The sequence below is a fragment of the Ochotona princeps genome, chromosome Y (genome assembly GCF_030435755.1).
Source record: "Ochotona princeps isolate mOchPri1 chromosome Y, mOchPri1.hap1, whole genome shotgun sequence".
NCBI classification, from domain to species: domain Eukaryota; kingdom Metazoa; phylum Chordata; class Mammalia; order Lagomorpha; family Ochotonidae; genus Ochotona; species Ochotona princeps.
In genome coordinates, this window is record NC_080866.1 from 11208799 (window position 1) to 11234249 (window position 25451).

Genomic DNA, 25451 nt, shown 5'->3' on the forward strand with positions numbered 1-25451 from the left:
GGATACCAGAATCACATGTGTCAAGATTCCTGCCAAAGCAAGCTTGGACACACCCAGCTTCAGCACTGGGAAATCTGGAGGTGAGAGCCTCTGGCACATTGCTGTGTTAGTGAGGTTGGCACAGGAGGTTCAGGACAGATGTTTAGCATTGGCAGAATAGACAACTGTATCAAGACCAGAGGACATGGCTGATACTTTGTTCTTCTGTAGCCACTGTGATTACACAGCAACCTCTCATGTCTTCTAACATTCCAAGATGCCTTCAAAAATGTTTCCATGTAGTTCTCCAAGGAATAGTGTGCAAAGATTGGCAAGTCAGAGCAGACCAACTTTCAAAAATGAAGTGGAAATATAGCATGCAAGTCACACAGACCTATGCAGCATCAGCCCATTGTGCCTGTGTGTTTCCCCTCCCCTTGTCCCACCTGTTCAGGGATGAATATGGACAAGGATGTTTGTGTTCTGACTATGCAGACCTCTCACCTGTACTCAATACTCCCAGTCCATCCTGGGAGTACTATGAATCGCTTTGCCTAGCACTTCTTCTTCTAGGTGTGTTGCCTAAAGGGAAGATTTTGCTTTAATCTAACTCTGAGAGCCCCCTCAACTGGCTTTCTTATGAGTGCTGGCACTCACAGCCCCTGGACAACACTAATGCTTTTGAGAATAGAGGCCTATAAAGAAAGTGAGGGCCAGGAGAAATAAGCAGCAACTGAAAACCATTCTTGGCATCAAACTCAGCAATATTTGATTAACACCATTTACTATCTTGAAAACAGTGCCTGTCAGAGGCTGACTTATATAAGATCCTAGAACAGTAACTATGCTATTAATCAGACAAAAAGTGGAAAATGTATGAACAGTTGACACTTAACATGAACTAACTAATTCAAGACGGAAATACAACCAAGCTTGTACATAAGTGGTTTGTGTATGTTGTTCAAAGTCAGAGACAGGGAGCGAAAAAGAGACAGAGAGATCTACCCATTTATTCACTCCCTAGTCTGTGCAGATGAACCTGGTCAACATTAGAGACCGGAAGCTTTCATTTGGGTAGAAGAATCCCAAGTATTAGGGCCATTACTTCCTGCTTCCCCAATTGCACCACCAGGTGATGAAGTGAAAATGACAGGTGGAACTGAAACCAGTGCTCAAGAATGGGGTTGCTCATGTTGTAGACTACTCAAACTGCCGCCCAACAATTCATTGGAAGTGTTGACTTTCTTTCTTTCTGATGACTATGCTATTTTTTTTATTAAGTCTCACAGGTTGTTAATGGAATTTTCAGGGTTTTCCATGTGTAAGCTCATGCCAAATGCAAATGTAGAAAACATGTTGCTTCATTTCCAAATTGGAGAAGCTATTTCCTCACCTCATTGTTCTGTCTAGGAAAAGTTTCAGATCAAATATTAGTAGCAAGTATGTAGAAACCATTCCTCGTTTCTGATCTTAGAGAAATTATTTTCAATTTCTAAAAACTAACTATGCAATTAATTACAGATTTTTCCGTATGATTTTTATTTTCTTTTCAAGGAAATTTCTTTCTGTTCCTAAATTGTTCATCAGTTACATTCTGAAAATCAAATTACTTTATTTAATTGAACACAATAGACATAAGTCAGAGTGGAGGTGGAAATGAAGGATTTCTTTTGTTTTTTGGGTCTGTTTTAAAGATAAAAATCTTCAACACATACACATACATCTTAGTGATAGTTAAAAGATATTTTCATGTCACATCTGGATCACAGGTAGAATCCCTACTCTCTGATCCAAAATTCTTTTCTGCTAAGAGTTTGCAAAGTTTTGAAATATTTATCAATGCTTTCTTGTCACCTTCTAGTCAAACCTCATCGCATGACCTGCAAAAAGAAACACACCAGACAGCAGAAGGTGAGTAGCTCTTAAAACCCTTTCACTAAAAGAAAATAATAATAAATCGATAAATAATGATCCTCTTAAGTCCCTCACAGGTAAGAGAAGAAAGGACACTGTATACTATTAACTGTCTTCTTCCTCTCATGATCTTTCGTAATAGCTAACATGATCAGGAACCTTAAACAAGACTTCTTGTGTCGCTACTTCTTGTGTTGTTTTCACGGTATTTCAGACTTTGTAAGGTTTATCATCAACACACACAGTTAAACCTTCCAACAACCCTATGAATCAGTTACTGAAATACACTCCTTTAAATGTTGAGGAATGTGAGGTATAGTACTGTTAAGTGTTTGAGATAAGAGTGGGTGTCCACACCTTCATAGGGACTTTATTTAGAGCAGAGAAAGTCTGCAAGGGCCTAGTGGCTAAATCCTCACCTTGCACACTCCGAGGTCCCATGTGGAAGCCAGTTCATTTCCCAGCTGTTCCACTTCCCATCCAGTTCCCTGCTGATGGCCTGGGAAAGCAGTGCAGGATGGCCCAAAGCCTTACGACCATGGCACCACGTGGGAGACCTGGAGGAGGCTCCTGGTTCTGGGCTTCAGATCAGCCTGGCTCTGGCTGTAGCCATCACTTGGGAATGATCCAGTGGACTGATAATAGTTGTCTCTCTTTCCCTCTGGAAATGTTCCTTACGAATTAACATGAAATCTTACTGGAGAGAGAGAGAGAGAACCTCCAAGCCTGAAGACTCCAGGCTTTAATGCTGAGAATGTATCAAACAGGCAGTAACTTAAACTTCCCTCTGTGTTCACTCATACATTAAACAGAATTGTATCTTGAACTCATGTCCTCATTCTTGTAGGATAAAACAACATCCTCTTTCTGTGGGTACTAAGTACGCAGTCCTTCCAATGTTTGCAATTATTTTTGTTTCCTGTTGCTTCGACAATACAACGTGACTTTTGAGTGTCCAGTTGATTACAAATATTTCTCCAAAATTTTGGCAGAGTTTGGGTCATGAAGAACTTCCCCAAATTTTCTGGAAAATTCATTCAACATTTTCTGATAAAACAGAAAAGCAAGTCCAAGGAATTCTAAAGATATATATATCTTATACATATCTGCTATATGTATCATATATATGATATATGTATGTATGACTTGGGTTTCAGCTATAAAAACATGGTAAACTGGTCGTAGCACTATAGATATTACTAAATCAAATTAATGAGTATGTAATATCTCAAAATGAACTTTAGCTATATGTATGCCAATTTACATGTCAACAAGAGTAGCTGTGGAGAAGTATCTAACAGTACATCTGGGTTCAAGCCAATTGATATAGGCACCAGCTCATCCAATCCCCAAATCAATTAAGCTCAGGATATTGTCCTTTTCAGCTTTTATCACCATCTTAATTTTTTTTCTAACCTCATGTATGCCAGCAAATTCTCCAGTTGTATTTCATCCTGTCTGTGCTTTCCTATATTTTCCCTTCACGGTCCACAGGTTGATAAGACATACTTTCCTAAAGAAGCCCTACCAACCTGCTTTCACAAATATTGTCCTCCAGATTATCTTTCTAAATCTTCTCCCCTTTTCCACTTTCATTTGTGCAGAGGAAATTGAAAACCATCTAGAGAGAAACAGCCTCAAATGATGTGATCTATCCCCAAATACACTAGAAACATAGACACTGCTTTTCCCTTCAGTATTCAATCACCTCATATGTTCGCATGTTTGCTGATACTTTAAAGAATGCCATGTACCTGAAAACACTTTGCAATCCCAAAGGACAAATGCACTGAACAATGAGTTTAAAAAAATGTTACTTTCTCATTAAAGGGAAAGTCCAGCGGGCCTTTACATAATGAAATCAGTACGAAGGAATCATCAGGAACTGCAAATTTACTAAACACAACTGGCTCAAAGAAGGGCCGGAAAGCAGTGTTCCATCCTAAGGAATCAAACAGCTCAGGACAGCACTCTACACAAAAACTTGGTAAGAAAATAATTTCAGGAGCTGTCTCTCTAGGCCCACTAGGAAGCCCAAGGAAGGTGAAGCTTGATGAGGATGGTCAAGCTGTGAGGGATGCAATTGCATGCTTGGGTCACACTCAACACAAAATAAATAGAGCCTCTAGAAACATGATTACATTTTAAGCTCTTTAGGGAATATCTAAAAAAAAAAAAAAATAGTGGGATCAGGTTACTTAGCCTATATGCAGACACTTCATGGAGAGGAAGTCAGTTGTCCTAGGAGTGAAGATACTAGTTAATATGCCTGTTTCCCATGGCAGAGTGCCTGGGTTCCAGAACTGACCCTATCTCTGACTCTAGGAAATTGTTGATATACAACTTAGTAACACTTGGTGAGGAGATAAGTGATTGAGGTCTTACAACCCCCTGGGAAAACTGAATAAAGCTTTCTGATCTGAGACTGATTTGGGTGCTATCCAGGTTACTCAAAAAGTGAACCCACCCACCTCTCTCTGCCTTCTGTATACTCTGATTCTCTCAACTGCTGTGTCAATCTCTTGATGTGTCTTTCTTTGCTGTTTAAATAAACAGATATTCAAACTTCAGGGGAAATGAATTAAAACCAGAGATTGGAATGAAAAACAAATGTCCATGCAGTTTTTCCTTGTCTTGAAAGCCCTTTATTTTATTTGAAACATTAAACCCAAAAGAACTGATAACTTCACTGACTTAGTCTCTCCATCTCAGAACTCAGAAGAAAGGATGAGAATGAAGAATTTCAGATGTACAACTTGAAAGGAAGAAAGAGTCAGACATACAAAGAGTTCAGTGAGACTGAGGATGATGACTACCTGTGTAAGTGACCCTTTGGCACATCCACAAAGAAAAATCCCATAGTCTGAATTGAAATTCCACTTGTAATTTGGTCTTACATCATTCTGTCTTCTGGTAACTTGGGGTGCAAGACTGAGACTGAGTGATGTGAACACTTGACTGCTTCTGATACTCTCTATAGCCAGCAACGTTTGGTATATGTTCCTCATCCCTTCCACTCTCATCTCCAGATTGTGAGAAGTGTCAGATCTGCTTCCTGAAGAGCTGTGCTGCTCATGGACCCCCCGTGTTTCTAAAGGACAATCCAGTGGAAAAGGGACATCCTAGTCGTGCTCTCCTCAGTGTGCCCACTGGACTTCGAGTTGGCCCATCGAGCATTCCGGAAGCTGGGCTTGGAGTATTTAATGAAGCATCTGATCTGCCTTTGGGGCTGCACTTTGGTCCTTTTGAGGGCAAGATCACAGAAGTGGAAGAGGAAGCTGACAGTGGGTACAGCTGGCAGGTAAGAAGCACATCCCTTTCCAGTCTGATGGCTTTTCTCCTGCCTAGCATGAGACTGGTTCATGTGTCCTTCTACACATTATGGCATGAGTTGAGCCAACATGATCAGCCAGGCTGTAAAGATTAGCATAGGGCTCGGCGTCGTGGCCTTGTGGCTAAAGTCCTCACTTTGAACCTGCTGGGATCAAAACTGGGCACTCTTTCTAATACCAGCAGTTCCACTTGCCATCCAGCTCCCTGTTTGTGGCCTAGGATAGCAGTTGAGGACAGCCCACGCCTTGGCACCCTGCATCTGCATGGGAGACCCCAAAGAGTTTCCTGGTTCCCAGCTTCGGATCGGCACAGTACCGGCTGCTGTGGTTAGTTGGGGGAGTGGCTCATCAGATGGTAGACCTTCCAATCTCTCTCTCTGTCTCCTCTTCTCTGTACATCTGACTTTGTAATAAAAATAAATAATTCCAAAAAATAAATAAATATTAGCCTAGAGAAAATCACTGGGCTGTTAAAAATAAAGCAGTGGCAATCTCCTCTATGGGCTTCTACTGTAGGGAAATAAACCAGAATAAATGTGTACCAACACTATGTAAAGTCTCAACATGTGTCGGAGTCATGTAATGTCACAGAACATGAGGATAGAGTTGTTAATAATTCTGCTGAACTGCACCCATTTCAGAAACGTATTAACCTATTTTTTTGAAACTCAGATAGCCAAGGGCAGGAACAGCTATGAGTACGTGGATGGAAAGGATACTTCTTTGGCCAACTGGATGAGGTAAGAGCCATGGCATGTTACAACTATACAGGATATTTCTCACCAAGACTAGATCTCTTTCCTTTCTCCTTTACTTTCCTCCGTGACTTTTGCATCATATGTCCTCTTTCATGTTTATTCTAATGACCTGTGAATGTCATGACCTGTTTCTAAAAGCATATTCTATATAAATACTATTTCTTTTTTTTTTATTCATTAATTACATTGCATTATGTGACACAGTTTCATAGGTACTTGGATTCTCCCCACTCCTCCCCAAACCCTCCCACCATAGTGGATTCCTCCACATTTTGCATAACCACAGTTCAAGTTCAGTTGAGATTCCTCCATTGCAAGCATATACCAAACATAGAAACCCGCATCTTATTGTCCAGCCAAGTTCAACGGCTTCTTAGGCATACCCTCTCTGGACGGCAGGCAGAGCCAGCAGAGTATCATCCCAATCAATTAAAAGCCAGGGAACTTGAGCATTTTTTCGTATGTTTATTTGCCATTTGGGTTTGTTCTTTTGTGAAGTGTCTGCCCATTTCCCATGCCCATTTCTTGAGTGGCTTGTTTGTTTTGACATTTTGGTTGTTTTGTAGCTCTTTGTATATTCTATCACCTATGTAGTGCGTGAATATCTTCTCCCATTCTGTGGGTTACTTTGTTACTTTGTTGATTATTTCCCTGGCTGTACAGAAGCTTCTTAGTTTGATGAAATCCCATTTGTTTATTCTGGTCTTGATTGCTATTGCCTTTGGTGTCCTTTTTAGGAAGTATGGACCTACCCCCAGATCTTGCAGAGTATTTCCAACCTTTTCTTCCAAAGGTTTGAAGGTTTCTTGATGTAGGTTTAGATCTGTTATCCATTTAGATTTGATCTTAGTGTATGGTGAGAGTGTACAGTGAGAGCTTGATTTGTGTCCCATTTGGATTCCTCTGATTGCTTTTTCTTGTCTTATGGCCTCAGCGAGTACCTCTAGGACTATGTTGAATAGTATTGGAGGAAGTGGACATCCCTGTCTTGTTCCAGATCTCAATGGGAAGGGTTCCAGTGTTTCTCCATTCAGTATGATGCTGGCGTTGGGTTTTTCATATATCGCTTTGATTATGTTGTGGTTTATTCCATCAATGCCTACCTTGGTTAGGGTTTTTAGCAGGAAGTGGTGTTGGATTATGTCGAAAGCTTTTTCTGCGTCTATTGATATGATCATGTGATTTTTGTTTTTCAGCTTTTGGATGTGGTGTATCACATATATGGATTTCCGGACGTTGAACCATTCCTGCATTCCAGGGATGAATCCTACCTAATCTGAATGAATGATCTGTCCGATGTGTTTTTGAATTCTATTTTCTAGGGTTTTGTTGAGAATCTTAGCATCAATAGTCATCAAAGAGATAGGTCTGTAGTTTTCTTTCTCTGTTGGTTTTCTGTCTGGTTTTCGGATTAAGGTAATGTTGACTTCATAGAACGAGTTTGTCAGGGTTGCTTCCTTTTCTATTGTTTTGAAGAGTTTGTAGAGGATTGGGGTTAGTTGTGTTCGGAATGTTTTGTAGAATTCTGTAGCGTTTTCATCAGGGCCTGGCTTTTCTTTGATGGGAGATCTTTAATCACTGATTCAATCTCTGCTTCAGTTATGGGTTTGTTCAGTTCGTTTGCTGCCTCTGGACTAAGTTTTGGCAGGTGGTGTGAGCCTAAGAACTTTTCCATTTCTTGTTGGTCTTCTGATTTGTTGGAGTACAGCGCTTTGTAGTAATTTCTAATTATGTCCTTAATGGCTGCGGTGTCTGTTGTTATGTTGCCTTTTTCATCTTTGATGCTGTTAATTCTTGCTTTCTTACCATAACATAAATCACTATGCTTAATAAACAGAACACAAAGATGGGCCTTGAGGAATCTAGATCAACTGGGGTCATTAGACTCACTCTTTCTCTAATTAGCATTGATTAAGCCCTTCCAGTGTCAAAAATTTCCTAAATACATGGAGATTCCATGAAATTGGTGCCTGGCAGTAATGTTTCTTAGTCTTTTGACAATTATACACTGTCAGAACAACTTCAGACATAAGACCTTCAATCGATGAGACAGTGAAAGATAAAAAAAAAAAAAAGAGTAAACAGCTGGGTTCTGGGGACAGGCATTGACAAGCAGTGGGCTAAGGCAGTGACTGTGAAGCCTGCATCCCAAGTACTGGTTGCTCTACTGCCAAACCAGTGGCTACCCCATGCATCCAGGGAAGTTTTGGAGAATGTCCTCAATCTTTGACCTCTGTGCCCACGTGGAAGACCTGGTTGAAGCTCCTGCCTGCCACTGTGTCCTTTCTGTGTCCCCATTCCACCCGTTCTCCTGGCATCTCTGTCTCTTTCCCCTTGTCCTCTTTGCTTCTCTGCCTCTCAAATAAAAATAAAACACTAAACTTTATCAATTAAGCAAAACAAAACCAAACCTGGGATGTGGATGAGAGAAGGAAGCTGTATCTGGACAAAGGTTTCTGTGAGCAGTTCTGTGAGAGGATAAGAAACAATGAAGACTCATCTACATTTCTGGATCTGGATCTTGGACTCCCAAGATCCAGGAGAAAGATCCAAGAGAAAGGACTCCAAAGGATTGCCTTTGGGAAAGCTGAGGTGTGGAGCATGTGTGGAAAGCTAGATGTAAGGAGTGTGTCCACTCATCCAATTCTGTAGCAGAAAACTGAATGAAATTTGGAGTTTAGGGAAACTCTGTGTGCTTCATGGCAGTCAAGGTGGGAGTAAGGTGGGCTTGAGTTTTGAGGATGACTAGTGAGGAAGGAAGGAAGAAAGCATACTTATCACAATGAACACTGTATCTACAACTTGTACCTGGGAGTTCACTGATCTCATGAGAGAGGTGTATGTTTTCTGGGAGAGCTCTTGCAGAATTGGGATTCAAGCAGGGTGGAGGCTATTACAGAACACACGAGATTTGAACGTGACAGAGCATTCAAACTCAGCATTTATCTCCACCCCAGATATGTGAACTGTGCCCGCAATGATGAGGAGCAGAATTTGGTGGCCTTCCAGTACCACAGGCAGATATTTTACCGCACCTGCCAGGTCATCAAACCAGGCTGTGAGCTGCTAATATGGTATGGGGATGAGTATGGCCAGAAGCTGGGTATCAAGGGAAGCAACGAGAAGAAAAAGAAGGGAAGAAAAAGGAAGAGCTCACAACAGTGAGAGGTAAGTAGCACTGTTGTGTTGAAATAAGCAAAGGAGTCCCCTTGGGAATATTTGTGATTCAACTCTAAGGAGTCAAATGTATTGTAAGTGCTGCCAAAGTTCAATTCAAATGTGATTTCCATTTAGCAAAAACAAAGACTTACTTATCAAATAAAAGGAAGAGTTATAAGAGACTCAAGCACAGAGATAGAGAGAGATAGAAAGGAGAGATCACCACCTACTGTTTTATTCCCCAAAAGCTGCACTAGGGCATAGTATGGCATCCTATGGCTAAAGTCCTCACCTTGGACATGCTGGGATCCCATATGGACGCCGGTTCATGTCCTGACTGCTCCAAATCCCTTCCAGAATCCTGTTTGTGGTCTGGGAAAGCACGTGAGGATGGCTTCAAGCCTTGGGATACTACACACACGGGGGACCCTGGAAGAAGTTCCTGGCTCAAGACTTTGAATGGACACATCTCTGGTTATTGTGGCCACTGGGGAGTGAATCAAAAGGCAGAAGATTTCCTCTCTGTCTCTACACCAACCATGTATCTGCATATGATATATATAAATATGTAATATAATATATATGTATATATATATACATATATAAATGCAATTAGATTTAATGCTGCACCTGCCAAAACTATCTCTGGCTTGAGCCAGGAGTCTGGAATGCATCTAGGTCTCCCATGTATTTCAGCACTTGAACCATCTTGTGCTCTTTCCCTGGGTACAGTAACACACAGGAGATTGAACATGGAGCAACCAGAGCTCAATCTAATGCTTCTACGGCATACTAGTGTCATAGTCAGTGACTTAAACCAGTGTAACCAAATCCTGACCCATTTTTTATGTCTTTGACTCCTGGGTACAATTGATACCGTTTTCATTTAGTTCTTTTACTTGTTAAATACTTGGTGCACAAAAGTATCCCACAACACCCCCTTTGGAGAGGGCCCAACACAAAAAACAAGGTCTTGGTCACTTTGCAGCTCTTCTACTATGGAAGTTCCCACTGGATCATGAACAGTTTATTTTACATTTTCTCCATGCTCCCCGCCCCCTCCAAAAAAAAAAAGCCATATGTTTCTATTTAGTCATTGTTTCAATGCGATGTTGTCATGTGAATTTTGTGCTTAAGACTGTCCATGGAAATGGAGATTTGCTGAATAATACAATTGAGTGAAATATGAGTATGAGCACAGCCAAGTGTTTCAGAATAGGTCTGGTTTTCATGTCTGTTTGCCTCTTTAGAAAGACCTTTCTATTTTCTTGAAAAGCTACAAACAGGGAAGAGAGAAATCCATTATCTGCTGGCTCATTTCCCAAATAGCCCCAACAACCAGGGCTGGACCAGATTTAGGTCAGGGCCAAAGAATTTCTTTCAGGTTTCGCACATAGTGGCATCTACAAACTAAGGCCATAGTCTGCTGTTTTCCCAGACGTACTCTCAGGGGGGTTGCTCAGAAGCAGCATAGCTACGAGTCCAGCAATCATATATACAGGCTGGCAGCACTGCAGTCTGAAGCTTAACGCACCTCACCACCACGCTGTTTTCCCCCGTCTAGATTTTCCTGAGTAAAAAAGACTCTTGTGGAGATTTGGGTCATCTCACTGAGGTTGATAGAGTCTTATGTGTAAACCTATCAGAGGGCAGTGGGTATCTGAAATTGGGGTCAGAGAGCTAGTCAGTCAATGGATGGAGTAATCTTGGAAGTGGGAAGGTCCAATGCATGGAAAATAGGCAAACGCTGAGATTGGTCAATACAGAGAGGCATGACACCTGACGATAGTCTTTCACATGATTTGTGTGACAGGGAGGAAAAGCAATCCTTGGCGTAGGCATGAGTCAGTGGTAGTTAGGTTGTCTCAGACTCAGGAACGGGCATTACTGTCCCTTGCCTAGCCAGAGCAGTAACACAAAACATCAAGTTGCACTTATTTTGGGTTGAGAAACACAGATCTACTCATAGGTGCTCATCTTAAACAAAATGTGTCTTCCAAATTTGTGGATCTCCTGTTGTGTGGCTTCTTCCTTCATAGAGCTCTTCCTGTTCATAAAGAGTGTCAAGAAGGAAATTCTACCCTGAGTGATCAGAGTTCTTTTCAACACAAAAAGATAGCCTTAAGTAACTTTTCAGACAAAGTGCCAGGGATCCAAGTGAAGGCTTTGGGGGACAGAGAAGTACAGGGAAACATGAATGAAGAGGACATCCTCAACAGATGTGGTAGAGGTCCCTGAGGTCTAAGCTATGAAGGTAGTCTAAGAGTGAAACTACAGAATGGTAGTTGGGTTGCATTGGACTGGTTCATTTGTGAAAAGATCTGCTGATACAGACCTTTTGGATTTCTAAAGCTGTCATAGAAATTAAAAAAAAAAGAAGAAGATAATTGACGTATCACACAGGATCACTTGGTGGATGCCAGCTGTTTCTAGTACATGAGGAACAAATAGTAGGACAGGCTTAACCCAAGTGAAAGCAGGTAGCCAGGCTGTTTCTCTGTATCTGTCCTAACCTCAAACCATCTTATTTTGGAAGACACAATGTAGTCAGAAATCCATCCTGGTTACCTATGCTCGCTTGTCGTTTTCAGTCACAAGTCCCTCATTTGACATGCCATCCTTAGTTACTGCTCTTGGGACTTCTCAGAAACATCTGCAAGACAGCTCCTGTAACCAGGGAACCATTCTCAAGGGGATGGGCACCATCTGATCCACATAGTTGCCATGACACAGTTAAGGACGAGAGGTCCATAAAAATTCCAAACCCATTTCAAAAACAAAAAAGCAGAGGGAGAAATAAGGGCAATTCTTTTTTTCTTCCAGCCTCCACCCAAACGTCATTGGAGGCCTCGAGTGAGAGTGAGAAAAAGAGGATGATCCCACAAGAGGCTAGGCAGTGAATGCAGAGGAAGCATTCAAATCTTCTGTGAGAGGTAGCATTCCCAAACAGAGTAGGGACTGAGTATGGCAACTGTTTGTAGGGCATCAGTGATATGTCACAGATTATTATCTGTCACCAGAGAGTTTGCAAACTGGGAAGAAACCCAATGATTGTGAATAATGCAGGCAATGCTTCACACAAAAATCACACCTCACCAGGCACCAAGAGACTCACAAGGGAGAAGCTCTCAATTTGAAGGGAGTGTAGGAGGGTTTTCACACAGAAGTTACATTTCATCACACACCAGAGGACACAGAAGGTAGAAGCCATATGCTTTCAGGGAGTGTGGTTGAAACTACACTCAGCAGCGTAGTAGAGAACACATGTGGGAGGAAGCAGCGTGTTTGTGGAGAAGGAGAGTGAAAGAGAGATAAAATCATCTAACAGCCAACACAAGCCAGCAGCATTTAGTTCAGAGAGGTCTTGAGCTATTGGAGTCATGAGTTTCTCCAACAGTGTACAGACTGAAGAAATGTTTAAGCACGTTTCCACTCTCATGAGAAATGGGTTAGAGAACAGAGGAGTGTTGCTGAGATTTTTGGGGGATGTTGACTTGTGACCCTTAGACACATCTTTCACCAACCTGTTTTCTTCATGCTAATGAATGTTGTCTGCATACACACCTGAAGACCAAGTTACATGCCACCACTGCTATTACTGTTTAAGACAGAGGTTCTAGATCAGGTTTCCTTAAGACTTCATGGAGCTGTAAACCTGTATTTCTTTTGAGTATATGAAAGGCGGATCTGTTCACAGACTGTGGGAGAGAAACCTGTTGTTAAACAGACACTGGGTTTAGGAGAGGAATCTTATCTCCAGTGAAGCATGATGGCCTCTCTTTGACTTTGGCTCTGATATTGTTGCAAGAAATGGCATCTTCTGGTACCTCCACCTGCTGTTTCCAGGCTCTATACCCTCAGGGTTGAAGACCAACAGATGTATGGTGCACTTACATGTAGGTGTTTGCATGACTATGTGGGTGTCATGGAAATGTGCACCTGTGTGCATGTCAGGGAATTGTAATGACATATGTATGTATGTGCCTATGATCATGAGTAACACATATTCATGTGTGTTTCTCTCCTATATGCTAATTATAGGAGAAGCCGATGCTCCTGAGACTGCAAGGACCCAGGTAACATTTGCTGGCTGGGTGTGTCTGAGGGTAGAGAATTCATATTGTGTCTGATGGGGCTGGGGAGAAACAGTGAGAAAAGGTCCAAAGTTTCAGGGCCTGACCAGTCATGGGTAGACACACTACAATTATGAATCCATCTACACAGATGCTACACCCAGTACAGGGACACCAGTGGCTCCCAGGATTGGCTGCACAGAACTACAGATGAGTTGGTGCCAGTTCCAGGTCTAAGTGGAGAATTTCTCAGGTCGTGCAAGGGCTTGGGAAGCAGTACTCATTTGGCTACCCAGAGAAGCTTTGGACAGTATTACATGGCAGCTTTTCAATGGTTAGGGTGGGAAAATACTTTTGACTTTTGCTGAGACTCGATTTGGGGTATGATACGTGGTCTAATTCTGAAAAGGTTCCAAATGCTGGTGAGAACAGTGTGTAGTTTGTAGATATTAGGTCAAATATTATGCAAACTGTCTGTGAAGCCCATCTGCTGGATAGCATGATTTGACTTGAATTTAGGTTTATTGGCTTTCTGTCTGGATGATTCATTCTGTGTCATACTGAAGGAACTCTGACACGGAGTATGATGTCTCAATGATTTTTTGTTACCAATATTTATTTGAAATGGATCAGAGGTAGAGCAGCCAGGACTCCAACCCATGCTCATGCAGGATGTGGGCATCACAGGTAATGGCTTAAAGTACAGGTTAAGGTACAGGTAGTGGCCACAGTGCTGACCCCTCCACCAGTGTCTTAACCACTAGAGCAACTGTTACTCATCTGGTACTCATTGATCCTTTGAAGTTCAGTTTAAATATTTGATTAGGGAATTTCTTCTTAAACTGTTGAGGTTTGGACCTTGCCTCTGGACCCATCTAGACATCCATTCACATTTTCATCAAACTCTGGCTTTTTCCTTTGTAACGTTTAATACAATCATATGTAATAGTAGTGTCATCTGTAGGATTCAGTGTTCTGTGTAATACGGAATATTTCACTTGGCAATCACCACATTATCATAGATCCAGGACCTTTTTTTTCATAGGTTGGTGTTCAATATTCTCTTCTCAGGCAGTTCCTTTAATACACTCATTCATCTTACTAGCTATTCTCAAAGGGCTACATAGGTGGGGAATTGTAGAGTTTTTGAATCTTGGTGTGGGTAACAGAGGCTGATGGCCAAAGAAGATTAGGGTTCAGTGATTTGGGAAGCAAAAGGTGAGTGAGGCGGAAATTCTCCGAACAGTCATGGAATGAGGCTGCCCCCCACCTCCCACTACTACAACGTTCTATCTCCACCCTAAAGTAAGTCATGGGACAATCATGTATTCATTGATAGAATCATTTCGCTAGGCAATTCATTCTATTAGGTAAACATCAGCTCACAGACCCAGTACCAGAATGATTTTGCAGAATGAGAATGCTGAGGAGAACTGTCACATTTTAATTGCATGAGGCTTCAGCATGGAGATGACTGTGTTCTCCCAAGGCACGTCACTGAGTACCAGGAACATCCTCCAACGTGGACAAGAACTACACATGCTCCTTTCAGTCTCTGCAAAGCAGGTTCCCTCTGCATAGGCCAACACTATTTCTTTTTGTTACTTATTTCCCTTCTTTTCCTTGGCTTCCATTTCCATGCAGTGTCTTTCCATGCACTTGCTCATCCTTCTAAATAATCCTGATGCTCATTTCTGTAGGGGCCATGAAACCAGAAAATCGCCATGGGGGCAAAGTGCATGTTATGATTGAACTGTCAGTTGTAAATTTCCTTCCTCTTAGCTAACAGCTGTGCACCGAACAATCTCACAGATTTCATAGAATTGGAACCAGACAATTTGTGTATAAGGCATATTGTGAAAGCAAAGACATTTCTTCCTCCCAAAGACACTCTGGTTTTGGAAGGCCTGCCCACTGCTCCACCTGCATGCTGGCTCATGGAGAGCAGTCAAGGCATATTCTTTTTTCTTTACTGTGGAAGAATCTTCATTTTTACAAAACAAAGCCAGGCACAGCACGGTAGCTTAGAGTCCTCACTTGCACAGGCCAGGATCTCATATGGGTGCTGGCTCTAATCCCAGTGGTCCACTTCACTTCCCATCCAGCACCCTGTATGTGGCCTGGGAAGCAGTCGAGCATGGCCTAAAGCCTTGGGACCCTGCATGCACATGGGAGACCTAGAAGAAGCTCCTGGCTCCTGGTTTCAGATCGGCTCAGATCTGGGCATTGTGGTCACTTTGAGACTGAATCATTGAACAGAAGATCTCTGTCTTTCCTCCTCTCTATCTGCCTTGTCAATAAAGGAGGCTGAATGTGACTTCTCTCCTTGACTACTCCCTTCCTGCAGATTCAGCAATAAAAGAAAAAAAGAGAGAACGTGGAAATTGTGATCTCACCCATTGTCCTGTAGCCCTTGACCCTATTCATCCTTATCACCTATGTAAAAAATCACCAAAAATGAAAATAAATAAAAATCCCAAACTAGGAGAAGATGACAAAGAAAAGCTTTGCTGAGATGTTATCCTGAACTCACAATCTTTGCTTTCAGAATTTGGAATATATCACACCATTCTCTTCTGGCCTATAGTCTGCTGTGAGAGATCAGCTATGAATTTAATTGTACTTCCTCTATATGTCAATTGATCTTTTTTTTTTTTTTTTTCTCGACTGCATTGAAGGATTTCTTCTTTGTGTTCCATTGACTAGAGCTTGATTATCTTGCATTGTGGTCAAGATTAGTTTTGATCAAAACACCTGTAGGGTGTTCTGTGCCCTTTCTCGATGTTAATGTCTATTCTTTTTGCAGTTTGTGAAATTTCTCATTTGTTATTTCATTGAATTTGTTGTTTAAAATAGATTTATTTTATGTTTATTGGGAAGTCAAATATATAGAGCAGGAGAGTCAGAGGAAGATCTTCTGCCTGTTGACTCACTTCCCAAGCATCAGTGATGGCAGGAGCTGAGTTGATTTGAAAACAGGATCCGGGAGCCTCTTGTAGGTCTCCAGTCTGGGTACAGCATAGCATGGTTTGGGCCATCCTTCACTGTTTTCCAAGGACACAAGCCAGGAGCTGTAGGGTAAGTCAGGTCATGTGTATTAGAACTAGTGTCCTATGAGTTCTTGATGCATGAAAAATGATGATTCTGAACGCTAGACTACCATGCCAGACCCATTGAATTCATTTCTTTGATAAAGATTTATTTATTTTTGTTACAAAGTCAGATATACAGAGAGGAAGAGAGACAGAGAGGAAGATCTTTCGTCCGATGATTCACTTCACAAGTGAGTGCAACAGCTGGAGCTGAGTCAATCCATAGCCAGGAGCCAGGTGTTTCTTCTGGGTCTCCCACATGGCTGCAGGATCCCAGAACTTTGGACTGTGTTTGACTGCTTACCCAGGCCACAAGCAGAGAACCGAATGGGACGTGGAGCTGCCAGGATTAGAACCAGCACCCACACGGGACCCCGGGCGCCACCAAGATGAGGAACCCAGCTGTTAGCACATGCTGCTTGGCCCATTGAATGCATTTTTAAGCAGAACTTCTCTTTCTGCACCTTCTAGGATTTCTATAACTCTTCTATGTGGGTCTTTTAATAGTGTGTCTTACTTCTTAAATACCTTTTCTCCTTTTATAGCTTTACCCAGCTCTGCTTCCACCTTTTAATTGTTTTCCCATTGTAATAAGAAATATCTTTGAACTCTGAGATTATTCTTCTGCCACTGTCATTCTGTAGGCCCATTTTCTCAATGTAGTCCTCAGTTATCACGGAGGGAGCTAAAGGCTTTTCTTCCTTGGCAGGGGAGTCTTCAGTTATCTATGTTGTGATTTGGTCTCTGCTTTTACTCTTGAGCATTGTACTTCTCATTAGCTGATTCTTTTGCTTTTTTGTATATATTTTTTGAAATTTTTGAATTTTGTGGTTCAATATTGTATAGACTGGGATTCTACCACACAGCACAACAAAAACTTCCAGATAATTCCATAATTATGTCATAATTGCATCAGTCTCTTATTGAAGTGTGCCCAAGCATTGCTGGTGCAGACAATGTCAAACAGTTCAGCAACCCATTGTCTACATATTTCCAACAATTTTATTGGGAGCCCACCTTTTGTTTGGAAGCACGAATGAATGTTGCATTGTTCCCCTCATTTCCATAAATGAGAAGCCATAAAACAAAGTCAAATACTGGTATGAATTAGAATAACAGGAACCAGGAATCACCACAGCAATTACAACACCATGAAAAAACCACCACTGATTAAACAACACAAGTGTGACAAAACAAACCAACAAACAAACAAACAAACAAAAAAAAAACGCGAAAGTCTCTTATGGCCCAGCAGTGTGGCCTAGGGGCTAAAGTCCTCACCGTGAGCGTGCCCGGGATCTCATATGAGCAACGGTTCTAATTCCGGCAGCTCCACTTCCCATCCAGCTCCCTGTTTGTGGCCTGCAAAAGCAGTCAAGCATAGCCCAAAACTTTGGGATCCTGCACCCATGTGGGAGACATGGAGGAGGTTCCTGGCTCCTGGCTCTGGATCAGCACAGCATTGGCCCTTGAACTCACTTGGGGAATGAATCATCAGACGGAAGATCTTCCTCTATATCTCTGCTCCTCTTTGTATATCTGACTTTGCAATAAAAATTAACCAATCTTTATCAAAAATAAGTCTCTTGGGAAAAATGATGCCACCATGTAATCCACGAGGCAGTGAGGAATTCAAATAAAGGAAAGAATGTATTTGGGATAATGAAACTGAAATCTAAAACATCAAAAGATGGAATGCAGCAAAAATAAATAAATAAATAAATAAATAAATAAATAAATAAATAAATAAAACAGTCAAAAACTAACAAACTAACAAACAAATAAAACCCAGTATGGATCAGGTCACTGAAGTTATACTTTCCATGATGGCTTCTTTTTTATTTATTTATTAATTTTGATTCATTTATTATATTGTATTATGTGACACAGTTTCATAGGTACTTGGATTCTCCTCACCACTCCCCAAACCCTCCAACCATGGTGGATTCCTACACCTTGTTGCATAACCACAGTTCAAGTTCAGTTGAGATTCCCCCATTGCAAGCATATACCAATCATTGAGTCCAGCATCTTATTGTCCAGTCAGGAAAAGAATGTATCTGGGATAAATGTAACTGAGTTCTAAAACATTAAAAGATGGGATGCAGCAAAAAAATATAAATAAAATAGTCAAAAACTAACAAACTAACAAACACATAAAAACCAGTATGGATCAGGTCATTGAAGTTATACTTTCCATGATGGTTTCTTAATATTAATGAGAACTATGTATTTGCTCTTCTGGGATTGATATATTTGACTGAGCATAATGGACTCTCCTTGGGACCACCTGGTTGTAAATGGCATAATTTTGTTCATCTTAATAGATAATACTATTTCAAGGAGTAGAAGCAGCACAGCTTCTTTAACTGTTCTTCTTTGGGAGCACATCTGGATTGTTTCCATGTCTTTGCCAGTGTAGATTTTGCTTCTGCAAATATAGGCCTATAGATCCCCTTCACATATGCAGATTTCATCCCTATTGGGTATATTCGTAGGAGCAGGAGAACTGTATCATATGGCAGACTTGTTTACAATTCTCCCAGCACTCTCTATACTGATTTCCACAATGGTTGCATTAGCCTACACTGCCACCAGCAGTGAAGGAGACTACTTTTCTCTCCACATCTTTGCCAGCAGGTATTGTTACTTGAGTTCTGAGTGTAGGCCAGTCTCACTGGAGTTAGCTGGTACTTCAACATGGCTTTCAATTAGATCTCTCTGATGGCTTGAGAGCCTGAGTATCTTTTTATATGTCAGTTAGCCATTTGAGTCTGTTCTATTGAAAAATGTCTGCTCAATCCTTTGCCCATTTCTTTACAGGCTTGTTTGCTTGTTTGCTTTTTATTGTCTCTGGGATTCTGTAGCCCTTTGTAAATCCTGGATATTAGTCTCCTATCACTTGTGTGGTGTGCAAATATTTCTCTGTTTCTGTTGGTTACTTCCTCCCTTTGATAATTGTTTCCTTTGCCGCACAGAATTTTTTTAGTTTGATGTAGTCCCATTTAAGGCATTTAAGGTTGCTCTCTTCTATGTTAAAGGGAACTGTACTTACAATTTCTTTCTCAGCCTTGAAATTGTTTGCGTACGCAGTGCCATTGACTTGTGCTCAGTAACTCTGTATCCTGTTAGTCTGCCAAAATCTCTAATGAGTTCCAACAATCTCTTGACTGAGTCTTTGGTTCTCGTATGTAGAGAATCATGTAGTCTTCAAGTAGCAACAATTTCAGTTCCTCATTTCCAGTTTGGATTCCTTTAATTCTGTTCTTTCTTGCCTGATGGCTCTGGTAAGGACTTCCAATACTATGGTGAAGAGTAGTGGTGACAGATGTCATCCCTGTCTAATTCTTGATTTTAGTGGATAGGTTTCCAATCTTTCTCCATTTAGTATGATGCTGGCATTGGTTTTCTCGTATATTGCTTTGATTGTGTTGTGGAATGTTCCTTCTATGTCTCTCTTACTTAGGAGTTTCAGCATGAAGTGTGTTGGATTTTATCCAATGCCTTCTTTGCATCTGTTGAGAAGATCATATGGTTTTTATTTTTGATTTGTGTATGTGCTGTATCATATTTATTGATTTGTGGATGTTGAACCATCCCATATGGTCCAGGTGAATGATCTGATGTGTCGTTGGATCTGGTTGGCTAGCATTTTGTTGAGGATCTCTGAATCTATGTTCATCAAGGATATCGGTCTGTAGTTCTCTTTTTCTGTTGTTTCTCTCTCTGGCTTTGGTGTTAAAGTGATATTGGATTCATAGAAAAAGTTTGGAAGATTTGTCTCTCTTTCTATTATTTGGAAAATCTTGTGGAGAATTGGGGAAAGTTCATCTTGAAACATTTGTTAGAGTTCAACAGTAAAGCCATCTGGTATAGGACATTTCTTGGTTGGAAGGGCTTTAATTACTGACGCAATTTCAATGCAATGGGATAGGTCTACTTAGGTTGTTAATTGCTTCTTGATTCAGTTTTGTTGGATTGTATGTGTCCAAAGATCTATCCATCTCTTTTAGATCTTGTGATTTGCTGCATATAGTTGCTTGTAATAGTTCCTGATGGGCTAGTAGGGAGTCTGTTTTGTTAAGTTTCTCAAAGAACCAGCTCTTTGATTCATTGTCTTATGTCTAGTTCTTTTATCTCTTTTTTGCTTATTCCTTCCCTTATTTTGTTGTTTTTTTTTTCTTGCTTCTAATATCAGGATTGAGTTGCTGTTGTTTTTCTAGCTTCTTGAACTGTAAGGTTAGACGATCTATTTGATGCTTTTCTAGTGTCTTGACATAAGCACTGATTGAAATGAACTTTTCTCTTAGCAACACATTGATTTCCCTTTGATTTCCTCACTAACCAACTACTCATTTAGTAACATATTATTTAGTGTGCATGTGTTAGCAAGTCTTGTTTGGTGTTTTGAATTCTTAGTTTCTAGCTTCAGTCGAAGATTGTCTGAGAAGATGCTTGGTATAAATTTAATTTTTAAAATTTGCCGAGGCTTATTTTGTGGCATGAAACATGGTCAATTCTGGAGACAGTTCCATGCTCTGAATAAAAAAAAAAAAAGGCTTATTTTCTGTCTGTATGATGGACTGTTTGAGAGATATAAGCTAAGTCCATTTGCTTTAGAGTTTGGGTGAGTTCTGCTATTTCTTTCCTTAGTTTCTGTCTCCTTGATCTGTTCATTGATGCTAATGGGGTATTAAGATCCCCCACTATGATCATCTTGGAGTCTGTTTCTTCCATTAAAGCCATTAATATTTGTTTCACATAGCTAGATGCTTTGGCATTTGGCACATATACATTTGTTATGATGATCTTCTTGCCGAATGGATCCTTGGATCATTTTGTGTTGTCCATCTTTATGTCTTTAATGTTCTTCACATCAAAGCCTATGTCGTCGGACATAAGAATGGCTACCCCTGCACATTTTTCCTTATGATTCACTTACAATATCTTCTCCCATCCTTTCACTTTCAATTGCCTCTGATCTTTGTTGGTGAGATGTGTCTCTTGTCAGCAGCAGATTGATGTATTTTGTTTTTTGATCTGGTCCTCTAATTTATGCCATTTGACTGATGAGTTTAGGCCATTTAAGTTCAGCATTATTATGGTAAGGGGCAGTTTGGTCCTGTCATTTTAGCGATGGGTTGTTCCTTGAGTGAGTCTTCTGTTAGCCTTTTAGTGGGATGTTCTCCACATTTGCTTTTGCATTTTGTAGTTGCTTTCCCCTTTTGACTTTCATGGGAACTTCTTTGAGTATCATTTGTGGGACATGTTTAGAAGAGGCAAATTCTTGAAGTTTTTCTCTATTGTGGAAGAATTTTATTTCATTTTCAAAGACAAAGGAAAACTTTACAGGGTACATTATTCTGGGCTGAACTTGTTTGCTTTTAGAATCTGGAATATGTCATTCCATTCTCTTCTGGCCTGTAGTGTTTGCCCTGTGAGGTCAGCTGTGCTGATTGATTGATTGTGCTTCCTGTATAGGTCACTTCATTTCTTTAAAGGTGAACACTTAAGGATTTTTTCCTTTTTGTTCAAATGAAGAGAGCACGATTTTCATGTATTGGTGTGAAGTTCATTTTTAATCAACCCTGTTGAGAGTTTGGTGACCCTCCTGTATATTGTTTTCCAATTCTGTCTCCAGATTAGGTTAGTTTCCCTTTATCATTTCATTAAATACAGCTTGAATCCCAACTTCTCCTTCTGTGCCTTCTGGAACTCCCATAACTCTCATGTTGGGCCTTTTAATCATGTCTTTTAATTATTGAATACTTGTTTTAGCTTGACCCATCTCTGCTTCCAGGTTTTTTTTTTTTTTTTCTTATTTCTTCATGGTGACAGAAAATATCTTCCAATTCTAACATTCTTTCTTCTGCTTCATTCTTTCTATTTTTGATACTCCCCTCTTTGCTTTTAATTTGCTCCACTGTGTTCTTATTTTAATTCATTGCCATTATTTCCTGTGTGACATATTCCTTAAATTCCTTGAACTCTTGTATGTGCTTCTTGTTGTTGGTCAGGCATTTTATAATGAGTTCTCTCTTGTCTTCCTCAGTTAACTTTGTGGGTAGTAGAGGCTTTTGCTCCTTTGCTGGAGAGTGTTCAGTAACATTCACAGTGCTTCTGTCTTTTCTTCTGTCTTTTGCCATTGCCACAAGAGATAGGCCCAGGAACAGACTTCTCTTTGCATAATGAAGGTCTGTTTGTACTTAGTTGGTATTTTCTTTCTTTAGCACATCTAACAGAAAATGTGGAACATCTACTCCACAGAACACTACAGAACCACTAAAAAGATTTTGTCATTTTCCCATCTATTGAAGGGCATTGCAATTTCTCATGTTGTTTGGTGTATGAATTCAATTCTACCACATTTTAATGTTATCTGGATAGCCATCTTCAAAGCTATTTTTCTAGTTTTATGATTTATGGTTTCCGAAGTGCTAGAGAATATGCTGAGACTCAGGTTAACACTGGGAAAAACTGCTTAATATTCTTCCAAACCAGCAAACTATTACATGTTCCACCAGCAATGAGTGAGAATTTCTATTTCTGTCGTGCTTTATTGAAGTTTTAATTTGTGTTAGGAGTGTTCTTGACTCTTTTGATTGGTGTGCATTACTGTTATATTTTCTGTGTATCTTTTCCTTATGAAAGGATGTTGAGTGTTGCTTTGTGTCTTTCCTGGAAAGCTGCAAACCTTGTAATTGAGTAGCTGTTTAGATATATTTTTTTCTCTTTTTCATTTGTCTTTTTCAGTGTTGAATGTAAAGTGTTTTTCTTTGTTTCTAAAGTGTAACTTACTTATTTGAAAGCCAGAGACGTCTCTGAAGTACTGCTTCATTCCCCAAATCACTGCAATGTCCAGAGCTGAGCAGTAAGGAGACTGGGAGCCCGGAGCTCCTTGCAGTTCTCTCATGTGGATTTAAGGACACAAGGGCTTGAGTCATCATCTGCTGCCTTCCCATGCTCGTTAGCAGGGATCTGACTCAGAAATAGAGCAGTAGGACGTGAAAGATGAGGGTTTTCTTTATATGAAATATCCAAGTAATAGGCAGACCCAAATTGAAATAGGGATGTGGGATGAGAATGAAGGATATTTAATGGCAATGAAGAAATTTTTCACAAAGAGATCTTACAGCAAAAGACAACAGTGACTGAAAAGAATTAAATTTTGCAAGAGGAAGAGATTTTCTTAGTATTTAATATTTACTAATTTGAAAGTTATGGTGAAAACTTCCACAATCTGTCCGTTGTCTTTATTACCGAGAAAGTGAGAAGTAACTATACACATTCCACATGCACTGTTCTAAGCCAGCCCTGCTTTACTCATCCCCTAAACGTTAAATGGAGGAAAGTAGTTTCTTTCTGCAAATCATCCCCTAAATGTTAAATGGAGGAAAGTAGTTTATTTCTGCAAATCAAAGCGCTTGAAAATTCCACTTATCACTTAAGGGATCCATGTGATTTATACTGCAAAATCCTACACTACTTACTGAAAAATAATACTGAAAAAGTAAGGGATCCACATGATACAGACTGCAAAATCATGACAGTATATTATCAAACAAGCTTATGAAAACTCCTGGGACTCTTTAGCCACCTGAATCTAATGTGGATAACACACAAAGTACAACTTGGACAATAACTTTATGTTTTGTATCTTGGCAGGGTTTTAAAGAATATGAATAACAACTCAACATTACCTATGGAGCCTCACTAAGTTACTAAACAATCCTGCAAAAGAGTATTCATTCTACCATCACAACAGAATTATTCGAAAGGAAGACACTAGAAATGTGTTCTGTCCAGAAGTTAATGGCTTAGAGATCAGTTACCAATCAAAATAAGCATCTGGCGATATTTAATGTGCGATTAATTTGCCATTAGACAAATTACATCTTTCTTTTTTATCTCTGTTTGTGTCTTTCACATAGAAGCCACTGGTGAATCTTTCTTTGTCTCATTTGTATCTCTTGCAGAATGCAAACTTTTACTGATTTTCACTGGATCTTACGACATGTGCAAATACTATTGTGTATTTGATTTTCACATATTTCATGGGTTACAACAAATTATTGTTAGAAGGATGTAGTACTAAGTCGTACAGTTCAATTTGAATTCAGATTGTGCAGCTAGTTGAGTTCGGATACAGCACTTTGAATCTCTGCAAGAATTGATCCTATAGCATGGGTCCTGACGATGGATAGTGAAGGTGCCCATTTAAAGTGATATTGCAACCCTTAAGACAACACTCGCTGATACATCGGTCATAATCTTCAATTTCATGAATGCTTTTTCTATTAGTGTTATCTCTTGTTCTGTGGTGCACACGCTAACAACCCTGAACTAGTGCCCACACATAGTGAATCAGCTTACAAGTCTACGCTGTGTCTGCACCACACAATGACTCCTACACAGTTACTCAAATCATACTCCAGTTTTCTGCCTCACACTTTGAAATCTCCAGGTCACACAGCCCCTGTGGATACTGTAGGAAGACTGTTCTCAAGTATCATCGGCACCCATCTTATCAGCCTAGTGCACTTCTCTCCATATGCCATTTTATGTCTTGACCACAACAAATGCATTATACTACTAAAACACAAAACTCAAATTCCAAAGATTTTTGAATGTATGAGATGAAAATAGTGAAATTCAATAGGAAATAGGTTAAGAAATGGGTAAGAAACACAGCTTTGTCTATGTTTACATACCTTTGTATATATATACAAATAGCATAAAATAGAGAGCACCTGTAGAAATTTTAACAGTAAGGATGAAACATTCCAGAGAGAAAGGTATCTGTGTAGTAGAGATTATCACACAAGACACACTGGAATGAAGTTGGGTAAAATTTATAAACACCTGAATAATGATATAAACTAACAAAAGTGAAACCAAACGATGTAAGGTGCATGCCAAATATACCAAATGACCTTTTCCATCTGTGACTGCTCATATCCAGTCAAGTGCATCAAGAGAATGACCATTCTCTTTCTGTCTTCAATTCCTAAGCTCCCAGTGAATTTCATCTCTAACCTGGCTGCTGCTGACGTTTTGACTATCCCTGGAGTTTGGATGGCATGCCTGTTTGTTGACTGCCACATGTATATCTGATTTCTGCTGTGCTGCTGTGCTCTTGTCACT

At 40.2% G+C, this 25451-nt stretch overlaps 1 pseudogene; it reads left to right on the forward strand.

The window, feature by feature from the left end:
• Nucleotides 1-3750: 3750 nt before the first annotated feature.
• Nucleotides 3751-25451, forward strand: part of LOC131478782 (histone-lysine N-methyltransferase PRDM7-like) — a 65612-nt pseudogene continuing 43911 nt past the window's right edge.